The sequence below is a fragment of the Tenrec ecaudatus genome, chromosome 13, assembly GCF_050624435.1.
Source record: "Tenrec ecaudatus isolate mTenEca1 chromosome 13, mTenEca1.hap1, whole genome shotgun sequence".
NCBI lineage: Eukaryota > Metazoa > Chordata > Mammalia > Afrosoricida > Tenrecidae > Tenrec > Tenrec ecaudatus.
In genome coordinates, this window is record NC_134542.1 from 64,125,751 (window position 1) to 64,139,420 (window position 13,670).

A 13,670-nucleotide genomic window follows, 5' to 3' on the forward strand; every position below is an offset into this window, starting at 1 on the left:
TCTCGTAGACCGCCGTGTCATCTAAAATTGACCACTGCAGCAGCCTCAGAGAATTCATTTGCATCATGTCTCGTGAATGGAGGCAGCCCTTGATTTATGAGCATTTGTTTTATAAACACACACACCATCATCATCATGGCTATCCACCCAGGCCTCCATGGTTTGAATATTTGATTTTGTTTACAAAAACTCACGGAGATTTTAGGTCATCTGTAGGTTCAGAATGGAGGAAATAAAGGACAAAGTAAACGGTTGTGATTTAAAAAATAAAACCCCAGATAACAGAGCATTAATGGAGAAGCATGCATGACCAGTGGAGAAGTAGTACACATATGAAACAGGGTCAGCCTGACTGATACAGAAATGAAAACAAAAACAACCCAAACAGGACAATTTTTCACCTGTCAAATTGGCACCGGTTTTGAAAAGTGTTAAGGGCACATGTTGAAAAGAAAGGGCGTGAGTGCTGGTGGGAATTAGAATGGCTACAATACTGTGTAAACAATGTAACCATTGGTGTCAAGATCCTTTAACATTTTTTCTAGTTCAGTACTTGTACGCTGATAAATTCATCCTAAGGAACTGGTCAGAAACGATGGCAACTCTGGCTGATGGCAACCTATAGGACAGGGCAGAACTGCCTCTCTGGGTTCCAGAGACTGACTGTGACTGTAGAGCAGCGGTTCTCAACCTGTGGGTCGTGACCCCTTTGGGGGTCAAATCACTCTTTCACAGGGGTCCCTTGATTCATAACAGTAGCAAAATTACAGTTATGAAGTAGCAACAAAAATAATTTTATAGTGGGGGGGGGGTCGCCACAACATGAAGAACTGTATTAAAGGGTCATAGCATTAGGAAAGTTGAGAACCACTGCTTTAGAGGAATAAAAAGCCTCAACTTTCTTCCAAGGAGTGGCTGGTGGTTTCAGACTGCTGACCTTTTCACAGTAGGGTTGGTAATAGTGAATTTTGACTCGTTTTAAATACCTGACAGAGAAAAATATTTACACAAATCGGAGAACCATAAAGTGAAATGTCCAACTATTAAAATTATATTAGAATATGATACAGCCATATAAAAAGAATATACAATTATTATACAGCGTGAGCTAATTTTAAATGTCCAGAGAGAAGCAGGTGGCAGGGTAGGAGGGGGGTAGAGCAGGGAGGAGTGGCAGGAGACTGGAAGGAAACTCCAAGATGTTAATTCATTTTCTTTGGGTGATCACAAGTGATTTTTAAAATAAAATTTTATGTTGGTTTTTTTTTTAAGAAAAAATACTTGTTTTAAGTAAAGGAAGTAAACGATGAAAAGTGGAAGAAACTTACCGACGTTAACCTAGGGCAGTGTGATTCCACTACATGGTGTCTCCCTCCAACCAGCTATCTTTCTCTCTCTACAACAAATCTACGAATTCAGATCACTTGCGTTAACAGCGTCCTCCTTTGAAGGCAATAGCTTGTTCTCCTCTGATTCCTGGTTGACAGCCTTCGGATTCTGAGTTAAGAGTCCAAGGAAAGTTTAGGATGGCCTGCTGAGGGAGGAGCCCCGGTGACGTAGTGGTTAGGCATTGGGCTGTAGTCTTCAAGGTCAGCAGTTAAACCCACCAGGCCGCTCTTAGGGAGAAAGGCGGGGCTTTCCACTCCCATCCGCAGTTAGCACAGCGCTCCCTCGGACTCAGCATCAGCTCGAGGGCAGTGGGTTGAGCCTCCGGAGGCGCCCTGGTGTTGCCATTGGGCTGATAACCGCAGTCAACCCTTGGAAACCAGCAGCCACTCCAAAGGAGGGAAGTGAGGCTTTCTCCTCCTGTAAATGGTTAGGTCCTCGAAAACCCACCCGGGCACTTCCATCCCGCCCTCGGGGGTCCCTGGAGTCTGCATCCACTCTGCGGCAGAGTTTGGTTTTGGTTTTGGTGATGGAGAACCTCTTTTTCCGCATCCTCTTCAAAGTTTTTTCTTTTGAGACATTGGACTGAAGATTTAGTTTAGTCATATTATTAATGAAATGGGCATTTGTGAACCGGCCTGGCAGCGTATCGCCAAGCTTATTTGTAAACGTTTCTGGGATAGCAACCGCTAACCTGCAGAGGACGGTGGGACACTGCGCATGTGCACTAGGCTCTTCCTGCAGTGGCCCTCTGGCAGTGAGCTCCGAGAGGATGCTCTGTGTAAGTAGCTCACACTTCGTAAAAGATTATATGGGCTGGTCCCACATAAACGTCGAAACTACATTAAACAAACAACAAAATCTTTGCTCTGACTCTTTGGTAACCCCACCTGTCGCAGACTAAAACTCCATTTTTGGTCTGATCTTTCTGGTGAAGGCAAAGCATTTGTACCACCAGAAGAGAGAATAAATCCCTTTTCTTCCCTCATCTCACCAGCTCACGAAAGCAGATGCTGAGTATGCGCTGAATGACAGTGACACACAGTAGCCTCTAGCGGAGGCTGGTTAACTTGGAGTTAAAGCCATAAATAGGGTGAGCGGGAAAAACTGTCATCGAAAATATTTCTATTTCGGGAAAGCCCTGTATCGTTTTATCCTTTTTTGGTTGGTGAAAAGGGCCAGCAGGCTGAGTGCGGGCAAGGTCCGGGGGAGGCTATGTGGAGGGAGGAAGCCGTGGTGAAAGCGGCACAGGGTGGGCATGGGAGGAGCTGTTAGATTAGGAGGAGGTGAGGCTTGCAGGTTGGCCCGAGTCGAGGTGCCCAGATGTGGATTTAGGTGCCTTGCCAGGACACAGCTGCCACTCGCAGGCCAGAGCAGCACCTAGACTGGGCGTGGCTTCATTGCTCTTAGCACCGTTGCTTTTTGAATGGTGGTGGGATTGAGGGAGGGAGAGGACATATTGGGTTTTTGCTTAATTCTGTCCATGTATCTTCCTGAGTGTGTCCCACAACACATCAGCCACAGGTGGTTTTTATACCTCAAGCCTCTGTGGTTTGTTACTCTCGAATGAGTTAATATTTAAACGTCATCATGGAGCTGTCTTTTACATCAGTTTAGGACATGGTCAGATGGATTTGGATTGATCCAAGATTTGAGTGAAGCCATTTCCACGCGACCAGGGAACTGAGCCCTTTAGTCAGCTCGGAGGAAAAGAAAACCCAAACACAACAGCCACCTAAAGCACTTTAGCCGGCAACTGGGGTGGGGTGGCGGGGGAGGCGAGGCTGGGACACGTACCAAATGGTGGGGCTCTCTCACCCTGTGATCAGTATCCTTTTGGGTTGTCCCGCCAACATATTTTGAGTTGAAGGGATTTATTTACACACATACACGTTCCAGTGGGAAGCATTTTTGTGGCCCCACCTTTGACCCGATAGGGTATCCATCTCAGAGACAACTTGGAAGTGTTTTTCCAAGAGTCTGTTTTCCCAGTCAGTTTCTTGGGAAGGCAGAGCCGCCCAGTGAGCAGGGGAAGTTCTTGAAGTCACAGAATCAGCTGGGTGCCTGAGGTTCCTGGAGTGGAACAAATTCTGTCTCCGCCAAGCCTTGGAGAAGAGCAGGATCTCTCAGAAACAAGAAAGCCGTTCCCCCACGGCCAGCCTTTCTTTTTGTTTTTTGTAGGAATGGTTTCCAACGCCCTCCTCCCAATCTTCTGTAACTTCACAAATAAAATAATCTGACGTCACACCTAATTTTTAAAATCCATATGATCTCTATTTGTAAAGAGATAACTAAAAAGACGTAGTATATTACAAACTCACTGCAGTTTGTAAGTGATCAGGTTAATTACTTAATTAGCAAGCAACGAAGAAAAGGGCCAAGTGTTTGGCTGTATGCATTGAAATCTGCATCCATTGGAAACGCCTGGGAAGGCGGCAGCTACCACTGCAGGTCAGTTCCGATAAGAGATAGATATTTAAGTGCCCATAGTGGCAACGTCTGGGGCAGGGGAGCATGGGTTTCTATCCTCTGAATAAAACAAAGTACTTAATTCATCTGGCAGGACATCATAAAACCGTGCAGCAACGACTTTGCATTTGTATGTAAAATGGAGGAAACCTCAGAGGCCCACCCATTATAGTGGCAAACAAATGCACCCATCTCCTATCCACCCCAGAGAGGCTGGATCTCCCAGGTAGCAGGTGCACCAGTCACGCCTGGCTTCCGCAGTCAGAGGGCCCCACAGAGTCCTGGGTCACTGAGCCCTTCCTGCAGTGTGCACGTGGGCGATGTCAGGCCTAAAGGGGCAGAGCTGTATATACGCTTGATTCCTGAACGCCCCAAGGCAAGTCTGAGTGCCTCCAGAAAGTCCGTGCAAAAATCCCATTATCTTTTCACTCCATTTTCCACAACTCCTTTTGTTTGTTTTTAATAATTTCCACAGACACTCTGAAGGCCATTCATATTTCATTGTTCATATGGTTCTGTCTTGAAGTGGAAGATACCCAGTAACCACATAGCTGGACAGATATCCAAGTATTTGTCCCCAGCCCACAAATAACTAAAGACCCGCCCTGGACTTCAGACCTAATGATCAGCAACAGGAGTGAGGTCCGGAGTCTTTGGGGTGTGCACGCACAGGTACATGCGTGGCAGGATGGGAGAAAGGGACTCGCCTCCAGTCTGCTTTGGGCTGTAAGAAACCGCTCTCTAGCTCATGTAGGTTTTCCCCTGGGACGTGGATACTGGGGACTGACTTGGAAACATTTGTGTTTTAATTCATTTACCAAAACGATGCTACTGCTTTCAGAAGCGACACTGATGGTCTTCACATGTGAAACGCATTCTGTCCCCAACAAAGTAAGGTTGGTTATGCTCCAGCCTCCGCTTTTTGGTTCTGTTGGTTGGGTTTGCCAAGCAGGTATCTTCCTGCCACGTGGACAGCCAGGGATCTCACTGTGTGTCCTTAGCACTGAGGGTTCTGGGTGTCCGCTGTGTGGTGGCCTTAAGGGAGCCATCGACAGTCTTTCTAGATAGCTCTGGGCTCTCCTTCTTTCTCCTGCCTGAATGGCATTTCCCTTTGACCCCATCTGAATGGCCCTGTCAGAGCCTGGCCATGGCAAATAGCCCTGCTGAAGAAAGGGAGTTGTCCAGTGTCGCTTTTTCAATGACTGCCCTGAGTCAACACCTGCCAGTGAAAGCAAGGTCTTCCTGGGGTTTTGGAGGAGTAAGAGCACCTTCCTGCCCGACCCTGGCTCCTCCCTTCCAAGAGTCAAGTGTGGGGCAGCATACTGATAGCCCCATGTTCATGGAAGCATGAAACTCAACCTCGAGCTGGAAACTTTCAGACTTCATTCCCAAATATGTTTTGACCAACCTACCGTATGTCACTGTTCTAAGCCAGCTGGGGAGACAACAGCGAACATGGCAAACTGCCTCGCTAGTGGAAAGAGCAGACCAAGTAGCGCGTGTAATGTAAATGGAGTGAGGGGGAAAAGCCACGGGAATATCCAAGAAAGGTGTTCTTGGAAGAAGGTACAACAAGCACGAAGCTCCCATCCAGGGAGCTGGGAAGAGGACTCAGAGAAACAGGAAAGAGGTAGAGGCTGAGGAGCTCACTGTCAGGTCATGGAGGGTCTTGCCAGTCTTGGCAAAGACTTCAGACCTGACTGGATGTAAGCTGCAAAGTTACTGCAGATGTTCAGTCCCTGCATTTCTTCTGAAGCCTCGCAGTGCTCAGCTGGGGGTTGGGAGCATCAAGACTAATGACACTCATTTAGCTCTCACATCCTATGGACCACCAACCCATGAATACCTAATCAATGCCCTGGCTTAGGGAATGGCGCTGGACACAATAAGCCCATTAGTCCTGAAGTCATAGTCCAGGCTTCAGCCCAAGGCTTCCGCAGGACCAGCAGGGCTTGAGCATCTGTCAGGTGTCACCGGCCAGACGTCCTTCCAGGGACAAAGCAGGACGCAGGCAGCCCCACTTCCCATCAGGCACGCACCGTGGCCATGTGTACTGTCCAGGTCGGCAGCAACTGCTGCCCACCAATCGTATCCATCAGTCTTGGTGGTGTCCACTTAATGTGGGGAGGGTGGGAAAGAATGTAAACTAGCTAATTAATAGTTTTAAGTTTTGATGACATGCTGAAGTGATAGCATTTTTATATGTGTTAAAAAAAAACCCAAATCATTTATCATTTCAACTTTTTCTAATATTTTGAATGTGACCACTAGGAAGTATAGTTACACCCGGGGCTGAGGTTCTCTTTCTACTGGGCAGCGCTCAGCTAGAAAAGCCGTTTGTTTTTGTTTCCTGGCTGGCTGATTGGGATTTTGCTTTTGTTGTTGTTGTTGTTGCCCGTCTCTCTGGGTCTCAGACTTTGAGAGCTGTCATCCTCGGCTGGCAAGACCCTGCACGAGCTGGCTCTCAGCCTCTCACTCTCCACTTGTGCTCTCCTTCCTTGAGATCTGAACCCTGAAAAGGGAGCCGCCCTCTGTCTCCATCCCTCTTCATCAGAGAGTGTTGAGTCTCCAAGATGACATCTGGTGGCCCGCAGGATGGAGCAGATAAAAAAGTGAGCAAACCTCTTTAACATCCTATAGCGGATGAAGAAGGGAGCGAACTACAAGTCATTTTAAAAATTTTTATTTATTCTTTGCCTTGATACCATGAAGGATTTCAGTTTATGAAATAACTGACAAGTAGGACGGGGTGAAGAACTGCCAGGTGCTCCTCACCCATTTAAAAGTACCCATCTCCCGGCCAAATTTGTTTCATTTATAGTCCCGCCCAGTTCTCCATGCTTTCTATATGGTTGGTACATTTTATTATGGTCAAATATGGATAACAAAATGTGCCAGTTTAGCTATTTTTAAATGTACATTTCAGGGGCATTAGTTATATTGAAAATGTTACACAATCATCACTGATATTTTCTAAACTTTTTATCACCTGATAGCCCCAGGCCGGGGGTGGGGGAGGGGCAAAGATGGTCCAAGATTCGGGAGGGTGAGGGGAACCTTTTAAAAGTTTGTAGGAAAAAAATCTATTGTCTTTTAATCGATTGCACCACAAAGTGTTTGACGCCCCTCATATTATAAAACATCTCTCTACCACAAGAGCAAATTCTACACTATACCCCAAAGTCGTGGAAAAACAACTTAAGAAACTAGGATTATTTTTAACAACCTAAAGTTCTCATATTTCATGCATGTTGCTCTTGCCCTGATTTGGTCTATAATGATGTGGGGCCATGCAGGAGTGTCACTGCTGTGGTTTTTCTGCTTTGGGGGCCGGTGAGCAGTGCCCGGCTGCTGTTTGCTGTTCTAGGTGTCATGGTTCCTATTGGCCCGGGGACCGCTTTCACCTGACTGTCTGAGAGCCTGTTGATGATTGCTCTGCGCCACCATTAGTCAGCCTGACCCATGGCTTGACGGAGAACAGCTGCATGTAACATTCTCTCTCAAGTTCACAACTGTGATTGCCTTTATTTACCACATATTTTCAACCCACTTGTCTTTGGCTTTTGATGGTAATAACAGCCGCAAGAACAACAACAAAACTACCTAACATTTATGTAAAGCGAAACCAAACCCGCCGCCTTCAAGTCGATCCCAGCGCATGGCAGCCCTGTAGAGGGTTTCCAAGACTCGCTGAAGTCCCTTCAAACACGGGCTCGTTTTCTATTTACTGAAGCTCAATTGAGAGAAAGGTTTAATACAGGCACGCTTTTTAAATCAGCTTCTCTAAGATCTGCCACTCTCAAGCTCCCATCCTTATGATGCCCCTGACTTATGCTCTGCTCTGTCACCCTCCTGGGTTGCCAAACTTATTTGGAAACGCCTTCCCAAACGTCACTACAAATCCATCTTGTTTCCCTGCAAAAGTGGTGCCGACTGTGCCCCGGAGTTCCTTACAGAATGAGTACCCAACACAAGCTCACTGCCATTGAGTCAGTGCTGACTCACAGTGACCCTAGGGGACAGAGTAGAACTAACTGCTTCTGGGAGTTTCCAAGAGAACAACTCTTTACAGGAACCGAGCACTGTCTTTCTCCACAGTGTGGCTAGGTGGTTGCAAACTCCTGACCTTGCAGTTAGCAGCCCAACAGAGAGCCACGCCCCCACCAAGGATCCTTGCAAGAATGGCTAGGAGACCTGAAAAGAGAGTTCCAGACCGGAGGGCTCCCGAGTGCAGAACCCATGATAGCGAATGTGATTGGTGCGTTTAAGGGACGGGAAAGAAAGAGCGCTGGGAGGCACACGGGGTTGAGGTGAAGGCAGAGGAATCAGAGAAGGTTAGATGGGTGAATCTTGGGAGGCCTTGGGGGAAAGTTTGGACTTTTTGGAAGTGCAATGAGAAACCATGGGGAATTTTTCAGAAGGGGGGAGTCTTGTCTGGTGTGTGTTCTAATGAGGCACAGCAGACACCTCAGAGCTGTGTCTAAGGCTGACTGCATTTATAAGTCTTCATTAAAAATGGAATAGGACCCAAACTAAGCGAAGACTCCCTTCCGTTTCTCAGCCTCCTACGTGATAACCCTGCCCCCTCCCCATCTACTTGAGCTTTCCCTAATGTTATGGGACTTGTTGTGAACTGTCATGTTTGCTGAGTGTGTGTGTGTGTGTGTGTGTGTAGAGAGAGAGAGAGAGAGTAGTGCCTTACTTAAACAACTTCAAAATAATTCTATAAATATACAGAGATATCATCATACTGACCAAGTTCTCATTTTAGACCCAACTATACTTAGACTTCCCCAAAAGGTCACTGAAGCATTTACTCGGTAGTTTATCAAGTGTTCGGTTTTCGTGGGGGGTCTGACAGAGGGCTGGGTGGGTGATAGCTGCAGTCCCCCACCTCCTGCTTGGCCTGACGGCTGCGTGCCTTTATTCACTCACTAGACGGAGTGTCTTTAGACTCCAGGCCTTGTCAAGGAAAACAAAGTGAATCCTAGCAAAGTAGGACACTCCTGGTCACTCATCCTTGGAAGCTCTACTTCCAGGAATTCTGCCCAGGCCCTAGCATCACAGAGTCCCTGGTTGGCACCGTGGTCCATTGCTCTACTACTAGCCACCTTTGAAGACAGGCCTGGCACTCTGCTTCTCTGCACACATGATGTTGCTGTGAATTGCAATCGACTCTACAGCGACCGGCAGTAACAACATGGCATCTTGAAACTGCCCATACAGGTAGACATTTATCTCAAAAAACTTAAGATGTTATCTACACCTGCACTGGAATTTCGGGTGGGACTGTGGTAATCCTTGTAGGAAATTGCACGCTCCTGGTTCCACCTACCAAATCCTATGTGCCTTGCCTCCTGTTACCACTCCTTACCCCCACCCCCATGCGCCACGCACACATTTCAGCAGCCACCTGAGTGGATTTAGGAGGCTGAGAATATTGGGCAATGTGTGGTCTTTTCATGCCTCTTTTTTTGTCTGAGCCCAGCAAAATCAGGAAGCACCATTCAGATTTTACAGTGAAGTTGGTATATGAAATACTTCTATTTTTCTTTCGTCCAACGAGTTCTAGTTTCTCAGTTTCAAGGTTCAGGGTCTTTTACAGTTGTGGCATAGGGTGGCATAGAGAATAGCCTTGCAATTCTCCCGTGCCTGGGTCTGTGGGTTGGCATCAACTCGACGGCACCTAACAACATTTTCTACATCCATCCTATTAACCACCCACCTGTTAGCATCCCTCAGTACTGATTAGAAGTATGGCTGCCCTCCAGCCCTCCTCTCGGTGCTTCCGTCAGTCGGCTTCATGGGGCAGCTGTTGCCCCCAGGGAGTGCCCAGACCACGGCCATCAAGTCAGTGTCCGCCCTACTTGTGTTTCCGAGAATGTGCATCCCATGGGGACAGACAGTCTCTTCGTTCTCTCTCGGAGTGGCTGTGGGCTTGAACCGCCCACCTTTTGAATAGTGACCCAGTGCCGACCCACAGCGCCCCTCCCCTGAAGCACAGAGGACAGAAAACAAACACTAGGGTGTAGGAAGTGCAGAATCTGCAGTAGAATTGAGCTGCATATCATTTTTCCCCACTTAGGTCCCAAATCACATTTCAGACCTGATTTGCCTGTGCACCTGACCTGCTCTCTCTTCCCCTGCATTGGCAACTCTCTCCCTCCTCCCCCACTCGAAGGCGCTGCAGATGAGGAAGGACCACTTACCCTATCGCTAGTGTAGTCAAGAGCATTTATGTCTTTGAGTGACTCTCTTCCTTAATTACTGAGGGGAAGAGTCAATATTGAAAGTCAGGTTTTCAAATAGAATTTTCCTGAAGGAATTGCAAGTTGTTGTGAACAGCTATTTATCTTCATGCCTAGAACAAAGCTGAGCTGTTAACCAGACTGGTGGGGGGGGGCAAGAGGGGCGGGGGAGAGGGGGACTGATCTCTTGTCACTGCACCATATGGGTTAATTACACCCTTTGAGGCAGAAACACGTACGTATTGTTTTTATTTATTTAGAATTTTCTTTTTCTTGTTTGCCTCTTAAGTAAAACCAATCTAGTTTATTTTTTCTACGGCAAAGGAGGAAGGAACAAGCAACAGATTAATCAGACAGGAAGCGAATAGCCACAGAGGACGCCTTCCTCTGACTCAGTATGTCACATTTCACGAGGGGCCGGGGCCGGGGCCGGAGCCGGTCCAAAATGGCTGGCTAACGACCTCCAGTGTGCGTTACAAGAAGATGCCTTTTCCAGGGCACCTTTCTCTCGTGGCTCAGGGCGCGCTTGTTCTCTGTCTGCCTATGTCTTCTACCTGGCCTGCAGTATCCTCGAACGGTAAGAAAAATGGTATTCAATGGAGATGTGTTTCCTTTACTGACTAGAGGCAGGAACAAAGTGGCTCTTACTGGGCCATGTATGTCCAGATAAACGTGTTTAATTCGTCAGTAGAAGACCACAGGATCTTTTCCTGTCGCATAAGAAAAATACTAGTTCACCACCCCGGGGCGTGTGGGTGACTCAGAACTTGTGTTTTGAGCTGAAAGAAAAATGCCAAATTCTCGGTAGAATTTTTCCTGACCACTGGACAAGTTTGGGTCCACGGGAGGTTTTTTGTTGCTGTTGTTTCAGTTATTTGTTAACCTTGAAAATGAGCGTGTGTGCCTGGGAACATCTCCTCTCCGTGTACGAAGCAGTTGTCCACACAGCTGGCTCTGTTCAAAGGCAGCTTTGTGGTTTGGCCAGCGCCGTGGTTGCTGTTGAGGTTAAAGAGACCAGTGGAAGTCCCCAACCAAGGCGCCTGGTGTTAAACCACTGCCATTCCCTGGCTACCGACGTAGGTTCAAGTCCCAAACAAGCCCATTTCTAAGCCAGGGTGTCTTTGGGGAAGAAGACAGCTGGCATATCCTGTGTAGAGAGTGTGGTAAAATGGAGACGTGATGAATTAGGGCAAAGGGCTGCAGAGAGATCTGGCTAAGTAGAAGGGATGGGAGCAGCGGGGGTGCGGAGGGGAGACAAGATGATGAGAGCGGATGAGACACGTGGGAAAGTTTTCAGGTCAGTAAGCATGGGCCCATCCCTGTATCATGCATTTGGATCGTGGGGCTTAGGGTTATATGTTAATTTCACAACGTTAGGTTGCTCTTGAACTGGAACATGATCTAGTTAAAGCCGTTCTTTTGATGGGTCTGTCCAACCCAACCCATGGCCGCTGAGTTGATCTGACTCAGAGTGACCCTACAGGGCAGAGTAGAACTGCCCCATAAGGGCTTCTAAGGCTATAAATCTTTTTCTCTTTTCTTTTTCTTGCTCATTTTGTATTTTAATCATTTATTGGGGCTCGTACAACTCTTATCACAATCTTATCACAATCCATCCATCGATTAAATCAGGCATGTTTGTACCTAATGTTGCCCTCATTCTTTTCTAGACATTTACTTTCTATTGATTGAGCCTTTGGTCTCAGCTCTTCCACCACCACCCCCCATAACCCCCTGATATTTTGTACATTATTATTATTTCCATCTCTCACACTGACCGCTGCCTCCCTTCCCCATGTTTTCTGGTGTTCGAAATTCCCCCTGTAGAGGGGTGTGTGTGGTTATGTGTCCATCGTGGCGATCGGGTCCCCTAAGGTTATAACTCTTTCTGGAAGCTGGCTGGCACCTCTTTCTCTGCAGAGCGCGGGTTTCCGGAAGCAGACTGACTGATCTTTCCACTGCAGAGCAGCCAGTGGGTTCCAACTGCTGAACTTTCGGTGTCAGGCTGAGCGCTATTACCACTGTGCCACCAGGGCTCCTCTATAGGCTCATCAAGGTTAGAGAGTTTATCTACGATCAGTCCGGCTTGCTAATGCCATTGGGAGAGGTCATTCAGGGGCTAATTACCCACAGCTCTTCCACTACTCCAGTACCTAAACCTTGAGCCTGCCGAATGAAGTGCGGGACTCAGAGAATTCCCCACGGGGACCGGTGTTCCTTGGGTTTGAGCAGCAGTTTCATCCTGCTCTCGATGGCGTTAAATCCTCGATGTGGCCGGATGCTGGAAGTTCTCCAGCCCGGGCAGGAGAGGGATGTGTGAGGCAGCGCTTCATTCCCGAGCAGAACATTCGCTTTAGATGTTTCTGGCTAGTTCAGTGGTCTCAAATCTCTGCTTAAAGATTTGACTCATTTTTGTTTTTCCAAACTGGGCTGTTACGGATCCGTCTGTGTGGGCAGAGGGTAGCTGTCCCCCAAAAGTTCATGCGAATGTGGAATGGAAAGATAATGCACTTTTCCACCAGCTTTTGAAGCTCCCGGTGGTTTGCAAGCCTCTGACTGGAAAATTAAACCTGGAAATAATAACAATAAGGAATGGCTTAATGAGTATGCTTTTTTCTAATCCATTTAAAATATACCTCACACACATCTTCAGTGTCCGTGTGGAATACATGTATGCACAGGTAGACGTGTAGGCTAAGTTTAAATCAGCTCTTGGTTTGTCTTCCTCATGGTCAGGTGAGGGAAAGCAGGCAACACTTACCGAGCACTTACGATTGTGTGTCCAGCCCCTTATGATGCATTTTGCTTATTTTATTTTATAAATAATGACTGATATTTATTAACCACTTGCCTTTGTATTGTATTCGAATAACCCTAGGGAGCTGTTTTTGCAGAAACTAGCATTTTGGAGAGGCTAGCTAGTCTGCCCTTTGCGAGCAAGTGTGCAGAAGTTTGATACCAGCACAAGGGGTCGTTTGTGTGTCGGTGCAGTTTTGAGACGTTGTGATAAATTGTGTGGTTTATCGGATATTTCCAATCCTAGAAATCTACGGCTACCCAAATATTTTGCTTGAAAAGTCACAACAATAGTAAATATCTTTAATACTCTCAAGTAAGACATCTTGTAGCATTCTTCTCTTAGATTTTCACCTTTATGGAGTAAAGTGGGTGGATTTCTGCTGACATTACAAGGCAGTGCTTACACTGATAAAATGAAGGAACTATAAGGGGGCTTCAAATAGTCTCTGGACTAATGGAATGAAGACGTAATGGAGTTCCCCAAGAACCTTGTGACGCTCTCTTGTACATCACCCATGTTAATACAGGTGCCTCGCTTGTGTCTGGGAAGAGGGTGAGGAACATTTAATCTTTGGTAAAACTACATGTGGTTCTCAAGATTTGGGGGAAAGTTTGGCTTTGCGATTTGACCCCTTTAATGAGAGCACCTAGATGCTGTGAGGAGACAACGGGCGTGTTTTGGTTACTTGGGTAAAGTAGAAAGCATTTCCCCCAACCCTCCCCAGGTTCAGTATGAGAAGCATGAAGCTCATTCAGATAACCTTCGGC

General features: G+C 47.1%; 1 protein-coding gene across 4 annotated transcripts in view; it reads left to right on the top strand.

The window, feature by feature from the left end:
• The window catches only part of WIPF1 (WAS/WASL interacting protein family member 1), a 131,222-nt gene that overhangs the window by 75,750 nt on the left and 41,802 nt on the right, over positions 1 to 13,670 (top strand). Inside the window, exon 1 of one of the 4 annotated variants that reach the window (XM_075529003.1) lies at positions 10,513 to 10,680. The exons of the other annotated variants lie outside the window; for them this stretch is intronic. The gene's annotated coding sequence lies outside the window, so the exon portion shown is untranslated. Of the gene's footprint in view, positions 1 to 10,512; positions 10,681 to 13,670 lie in introns of those variants that run through there. 4 annotated transcript variants of the gene reach the window in all.